We start from the raw sequence: 8,368 nt of genomic DNA, 5'->3' as shown, positions 1-8,368 counted from the left end.
CTTCACAATCCAATCTGACACCATCTCCTTATGCCACTCCACATCCTTTTCCTTCAAGGTTACTAAAAAAGACAAACAAGCCAAAGAAAAGGATTTTGACATGGAAAATGACCGAACAAATACTTGTTCAGAGATACTTTTAGGTCGTCTCTTCCTTAACACAACAAATAAAAAATCGATGTAAGAAGTGGAATTCTTACAATGGATTTTGACAGCGAGTTCATAAAATTATATGTATACAAAGTAATGGTTATCCTGATAATGTTGCTAGTATAAACTTTGTTTATGTTATTGAGCCTTCCATTGAAGAATTTATAGAATCTAACTTTATTGATAGTCTATGCATGAATTTGGAGGAATTTGACAATGAAATCAGAGAGTTTGAGAATTTTTTTTGATTAATTTTGATTAATGATTTATTCCTTCAAATGACCTAAAAGTTCTGATTTTGAAATTTCCGGAACACTCAAAGTATGCATTTTTGGGAGAAAATAGAACTTTGTCGATTATTATTTCAAGTAAGTTATCAAAAGAAGAGGAGGATGACTTGGCAACAGTATTATGTGCGTATAAAAGGGCAATTAGCTGGACAATTGCCGATATTAAATGACTTAGTCCCTCAACTTGCATCGACAAAATCAAAATTGAAGAAGGAGAAAACCCGTCACAGAAAGGGTTGCGCCAATTGAATCAACCAATGATGGAATTCGAAAAAAGGAAATCCAAAAACTTCTTGATATAGATGTCATTTACCCAATCTCATATAGTAATTGGGTAAGCCCAGTCCATGTGGTCCCAAAGAAAACTGGAGTTACGGTAATTAAAAATTTGGAAGGTGAGTTAGTTCTTACAATAATACAGAATGGATGTAGAGTCTGCATCAATTACAAGAAGTTGAATTAAATAACTCGAAAAGACCATTTCTCTCTTCCATTTACATACCAAATGATTGAAATGTTAGCTGGTAAATCTCATTATTGTTGCCTTGATGGATTTTCAGGTTTTTCCAGATCCAGTGGCACCAAAAGATCGGAAAAATACGATATTCACTTGCCCCTTCGGCACATTTGTCTACTGACGCATGCCTTTCAGATTTTGCAATGCACCTGCCACATTTCAGAGATCCATGCTTAGCATCTTTTCTGACTATATCGAAAAAGGTATTGAAGTATTCATGGATGACTTCACTATGTATGCTAATTCATTTGATGAATGTGTTTTAAATTTAACCAATGTATTTAGACGGTGCCTAGAATTTAACCTCGTTTTAAATTACAAAAAAAATCATTTTTTGGTTGATAAGGGATTAATTGTAGGCCATGTTTTTTTTCTTCAAATGGAATTACAGTTGATAAAGAAAAAAATATATATTATACGATCACTTCCTTACCCCACAGCTGTGAGGGAAATTTGTTCATTTCTTGGTCATGCAAGATTTTACCACAAGTTTATTAAGTATTTTTTCGAAGATAGCACAACAATTATGCAATTTGCTTCAGAAGGATCAAGTGTTTGATTTTAATTCGGAGTGTAAGGAGTCATTTGATACTTTGAAAGAAAAATTATATAAGCCCCAATTGTTCAACCACTAAATTAGAACTATCCTTTTGAGCTTATGTATGATGCATTAGATACAAGTGTGGGAGTCGTTCTCGGTTAAAAAATTAGCAAAGAGCCGCATGTTATAGCCTATGCATCTCGAACCTTAGATTTGGCTCTGAAAATTACTCCAATAGAGAAAAATAATTATTTTCTATAACTTTTAGAAAAATTTAGATATTATATGCTTGGCACTAAAACTATTATTTTTTTCTTACCATGCAGCTTTGAGATATTTGACGAGCAAAAAAGAAGCAAAACTGAGACTTATCTGATGTATCCTACTTTTACAGGAATTCAATTTAGAGATTCAAGACACAAAGAGATGCAAAAATGTGATAGTTGATAATTGAAGTCGAATTCCCCTTTCCATATCCAATTTACCATTTAGAGAAGAATTCCCTGAAGAAAATTTGTTGTTGACGCAAAACATACTCCATGGTTTGCGGATATAGTCAATTATTTGGCCATAAGTAAACCATTAGATTTACTGAGAGTTGAAATTAATCGAATGAACAGATGATCCCGACACTATATTTGGGATAATCCTTACCTTTGGAAGCACTGCTCTCATCTTCGACGATGTGTCGTCGAAGATGAGGTAAATTCAATTTTAAAATTATGTCATTCTTACTCTGGTGGTGGTTATTTTGGGCCAAAACTTATCTCACAAAATTCTTGAGTGCGGTTTCTTTTGGCCTAACATCTTTCAGGATTCTTATTTGTTTGTAAAACTTGTGAAAGATGTCAACGTACAGGAAATCTAAGCCAAAGAAATGAAATGTCTCTTATTTCAGTACAAATTTGTGAGGTTTTCGATGTTTGGGGAATCGACTACATGGGTCCTTTTTATTTCTTCATTTCGAAATACTTACATAATTCTTGTTGTAGATTATGTTTCTAAATGGGTGGAAGCTAAGGCTACCCAGAATAATGATGCCAATACCACAATTAATTTTTTGAAAAATTATATTTTTTCCATTTTTGGCACACCGCGAGCTATATTAAGCGATAGAAGAACTCACTTCATTAACCTAGTAATAGAATCGCTTATGAAAAAAATTGGAGTAACTCAAAGAATTGCCACAACTTATCATCCGCAGAAAAATGGGCAAGCAGAAGTATCAAACCATTAAATTAAATTAATTCTTGAGAAAATTGTCAAACCAGACCGTAAGGATTGGATTCTTAAATTAATCGGTGCACTATGGACATACTGAACTGCTTATAAAGGTCCCATTAGGATGTCTCCACACAGACTTGTTTTTGATAAACCGTGCCATTTGCCAGTTATAGTAGAGCATCGAGCATATTGGGTAGTCAAACAAAGTAATATGGATATGGATGCAGTTGGTGAAGCACGAAAATTGCATATTCAGGAACTTGAGAAAATCCAAGGAAATACCTACAACAACGCTCAGATATTTAAAGAAAAACAAAAGAATTTCACGATAGTAGAATTTCTTTTAAATCATTTTCTGTCAGTCAAAAGGTTTTATTATTTAACTCCAAATTTAAACTTTTTACAGGAAAACTTAAATCAAAATGTTTCAAACCCTTTAAAGTAACTCAAGTACTTCCTCATGGTGCTATTGAAGTTGAAGATAACTCAAGAGTTCGATTTAAGGTTAACAATCAAAGATTGAAGCCATGTTATGAAAATGCTCTGGTTGGTTTTATTAAAGAAATTGAATTGGAGGAGTCTATAATCTGAAAACAGATCGTCGAGCTAACGACGTTAAATAAAAACTCTAAATGAAGGCAACCCATTTCATTTTATTTAATTTTTACTAAATTTTATTTTATTTTATTTTTTCTAAATTTTATCTAATTAGGTACTTTATTTAAATTTTCTATGAACATGTATAATTTCAATAGAATAAACAACCTTGGAGTAGTGTCTTGCATTTGGAGAAAGCAAGTGGCGCACGTTAGTATAACCAACGCCATATGGCGTAAGTTAGCAAAACCCAAAATCGAATTTGCTCCATCTCTATCGCCACCCCTAATTTCGAATTTGCTCCATCTCTATCGCCACCCCTAATTTAGATCGCTTAAAATTCTTTTTAAAATTCGATGGACCCCACCTATCTATCCTTATCTCCCTTTTAAACCAATCCATTTCTCTTTTAAACTTCCATGGACCCCACCTATCATATATCAACCCATTTTAATTTTAAACAATTTCTTTATCCCTATCCTAATATTTGACCGACCATTATAGTTTGACTCCATGTCAAACTCTTTTCCCTTTTTATTTTTAAATTCCACGTGACCTATTTTGAAAATCAGATCGAATTGGCCGGTTCAATCGGGAATCGTTGTCTAGTTCGATTCAATCTAAATCAGTTGAACCGCTACTAGTGAACCAGCCAGAATCGTTGAACCGTTCGAACCAGACCGGTTGAAAACCGTAAAAAACCGAAAAAAATCAGAAAAAACCAGAAATTTTGTTTTTTTTAAAAAAATTAAACCAAACAACGTCGTTTGTTAAACGAGCCAAGTCGAACTCGAATATTGCTTAGCTCGACTCGAACTTGAAAACTTTAAAAGTAAGTTCAATTCGACTTAAACTCACAAGCTAAAAATTATCAAGTTTAACTCAAACTCGAAATATAATATTGAAACTTGAACTTAAAAAGGCTTGAACTCAAAAAAAATTAGAAGCTCGATTGAAGCCTAAAATTCGAGCTTGATTGAAGTGAAAGAATAGTTCACTCAAAGCTCACCAAAAAGCTCCATGATTTTGAATGCCAAATTACCTCTATTATTTATAGAAGTTAGTTGTGATGCTCTTCTATATTTCTTAGCAATGTGAGATTGTTTTGTTCTCATATTTTTATTCTTTAGACTTTTGAGATGTTCTTCTATGTTTATTAGTCATGTAGAATTATTTTAAAAAAATTAAACCAAACAATATCATTTTGTTATAATTTTTTTAGCCCCAAATTTATTTTTTAATTATAGTTATATAATTATATTTATTATTTAATATGTTTTACCTTAAATATTATGTTGTAGTTAATTTAAATCATTTTGTTTCACTTGATTTTATGGTTTTTAATTTATATATGTTATGACTTGTTTTGAATATGACTTGTGATATAAAAAAATTATTTTTTATTAAATATTTTTGGTATTTTTATTTAATTTTTTAAATAATTATGACGTCGTCCGGTTCTTTCGATCGATCGAACCGATTCAATCGATTAAACCAGTAAATCGATAACATGAACGGTTCGTTAACCGGTCCGACTTTGAAAACCATGGACCTAATCCCAAAACACCCAAACACGTTTCTTTCTTCTCCAATCCCACCCCCTTCCTCTTTTGTTTTTTCTTTCCCTTTTCACCCACGAATCGTCCAAACCTAATCCCACCGATCATCAGTTTTTTGCGTCACCTTCTCGCCACCAGACCATCAAACCCCTCTCTTTATGCCGCCGACCTTGTTTTATCTTCTCACAATGGTCCAAACAAGAAACCAAGCCAATCAAGAATCTCTACCATCGGTCAACCTCGGAGGTCATCGCTAACATGCTGATCCTGTATTCGTGCAAATCCCGAGTGGTTTGGATTCCCTACCGATGCCCCCATTGCCTCCTCCTCATCTTGGTGGACGACAGCAACAACGTTACCCTTCACCACCACGTGTTGCATCACTGATGCACGTCCCCGTCACTGCTCCTTTATTAATCGGACTCTCAACTCATGAACAACCTCATCATGATGTTGGTTCGACTAACCCACAATAATCTCCCTCCCGAACATCGTCACCCTCTTTTTACTCAATACCCACGGTGTCCTCCTCTAATTCGATGTAGAACGTGCCACCATCACCTTCCGTCTATTTGGTAGTTCCCGGACAACTAGAGGTAAATTCTTCCCCTCTTGATATTGAGCTATTATTAATGTGGCATCCTGTTTTTGGAAATACATAAGATTACAAGCAAGGCTTCCCAATCCCGTCGGCTGCTGCTCAAGCTTCCTCATCTCACCAGCATGTCGGGTAGCAACTGTCATCTTCTTCCTTTGCTTCGAGCATTGCAACAAACTCAGGTGAGCATTCTACTTATGGGGATGACATTCCTGATCACTTCGAATATTCTGAGAGAACTGCCAAGGTCAAACCTATTCGATTCCAATCAAAGAAGTCTTGAAGGATACTTACAATTTGTTCAGGATGAGTCTTGGCGGTTTGACAGCATCTGACGCCATCGATTTCAGGTTTGCAAGTATATCCCTTCACGAACTCTTGACACTTTACACTTGCGAGAATTTGTTTCGAATTATTTTGCTACTATTTGTTGGACATTGTATCTCGAGATTAGATGTAGTACTTACTACGAATTAGTTTTTGAATTTTATGCTACATTTACATTACTGCAGCATCGAGTCATTTCTATCGACTCACCTGATGTTATTTCATTTCGGTTACTTAGCCAATATTTTTGGATGTCTGTTAATGATTTTGCTTTTTCTATGGGATTCGTGATGGATGTCACAGATCATGGTTATCTAACTGCTTTGCTTGAGATTCCTTAAGATTTTTACGTCGGTATAGCTTATAAAGGACTTACTGGATTTGCAGGGGTCCAATTCAATGCGCTCACAACAAAAGCATGGCATATCCATGACCCCATCGTTCATTATATTCACCGGTTTTTGTCATACAACTACTATGGACGTAATGACATTACGTCCTCATTAAGTAAGGTCAAATTACTCCTTTTTTGGTGTATGCAAACCGACACAAAGGTAAACTTGGGCTTTTGATTTGCTCGTTCCTTTGAGCGTGTTGTGCGGTGCGATCACCCACTTATTCTTGGTCCTTACATAACTCATCTTGCATCTTGTCTCTTTACTTTGACATTTGATAATGCACAGTTCACTTATACTTTTTCTATTGATGCTTTAGATGCCAGGTGTTTGGACACTATGGGACTCCTTGTCGGTAATTTCGATGCCTCTCATATTGTTCCTCTCAGCACGATTACGCCTCACAATCAGTGAGTTTATCTCCGGAGGACCACTCCACAACCGGTACCAACCGAGCACCTACACAATAAGATCCATGAAGTTAATGGACGCCTCGACTCCATCGAGGCTAAACTTACTGAGATCTTATATTACCTTCACCCGGGTACATCTCATCGTGGTCACAACTGCGACCGTCATTAGACAAGTGGAGTATTTTTTCCCTCTCTTGTTCTTTTCTTTACAAATTGGGACAGTATGGTCTAAGTGAGGGGGTAGAATTTGCTATCAAATTTTTTTCTTGTTTTTTCGATTGGCTGGAATTACGTTTTTCTATTGTTGATGTGTTGAAATCTCTTGTTCACTATCTTTAAATTTACTCTATACTTTAGCTTCCTTTTGGATCGTAACCATGCTTTTATCGAACTTAGGTTGCATGTAGTTATTGGCATAGCTGGTGATTTTCTAGTAAGTTTTGATATTTCGTGCATTTGTTAATGGATATGTTCTTGACTCAGTACATGTTACCCATTCTTGTGAGATTTGAGCTTAACGACATATATTTTCTTTCTTAATCATTGTTTGACTGAATGTGTCGGACTAATTTTGATATTCTAGGAATCGTAATCTTAATGTATATCGAGACTACATGTTGGACTTAATGTTTTAATGTGATTGGAGAACTTAGTATTAAACTCACCCTTACCAAATAGCCTACCCATTTATATACATCCATTAGTAAACCATTTTTTAGCCTTTATCCTTTTCTTTATTTTTACCACATAATTAAACCTAAACATTTTATTTTTATCCCTCTTTTCTATCCTTATCAAGACAAGCAAGATTAGTTGTTTAATTTGATGAATGTTCTTAAATTTGTTATTTTTACCTAAAAATAGAAAAAAAATGGTTCAAACGGTGCAGAAATTAGGGAAATACAATGTACAAAATAGCATAAAAAGCCTAGAGAAAAAAACAAAAAAAAGGGGGAAAAAGAGAAAAAGAACATAAAAAGATTCGAAAAAAGTGCTTTATGTTTATATGTTTTCTTTTATTTATTTTATGGAGTTAAGTTATTTGTAAATATCTTGTCTTGGTACTTAAACTGATAATTATGGCATTTTCCCAACCCTAACCTAAGCCTTATTACATTTGGTTTTAAGACCCCTTGATTATTGCATTATGTTCACTTTTAGTAGTGGAGACTTGATTGAATTCCAAGCCTGTGGTAATATCTTGATTAGTTCCAGTTTGAGTGATATACTTTTACCTTAAACACTTTGAGCGGAAATGAGTGAATCTTTGTGAGGTATTGAGTTATGTTTCATTGATATTGGCAAATAATTGGGATAACTTGTTTTGCTTAAAATTCTTCTTAGTTGTGTCTTTTCTTGATTATACCTTGAGTTCGACAGTTGTCATGGTCTTAATTCATTTGGAAGTTTGAGGAATAAAGTGAGGTTGAATATAGCAACTTGAGGTTTTGATGTATTAATTGAGGTATTGAGGACAAACATTTAATAAGTGAGGGAGAATTTGATAGGTGGTTTATTTAGTTGTTATGTTGTCTTTAACTTGCTCCCTGAATATTAGTTTATATTGTTGATTTGTTTGTTTTAATTAATTTTATGTGCAATACATAAACTCTGGAAATTGCACTAAAAGGGAAAATTTCTGTAGTTTTTTTTTTATTTTGGAGTCAAGGATGGATTAGTTGGCATGAATCTGGGCATGCTCATCTAACATGGCATCCAGTCAGTAGCTTTCAGAAGGTCCAATCAGTACTTCTAGA

The sequence above is a fragment of the Hibiscus syriacus genome, unplaced genomic scaffold (genome assembly GCF_006381635.1).
Source record: "Hibiscus syriacus cultivar Baekdansim isolate YM2019G1 unplaced genomic scaffold, ASM638163v2 tig00016065_pilon, whole genome shotgun sequence".
NCBI lineage: Eukaryota > Viridiplantae > Streptophyta > Magnoliopsida > Malvales > Malvaceae > Hibiscus > Hibiscus syriacus.
Note: the sequence above shows the minus strand (reverse complement) of the source record.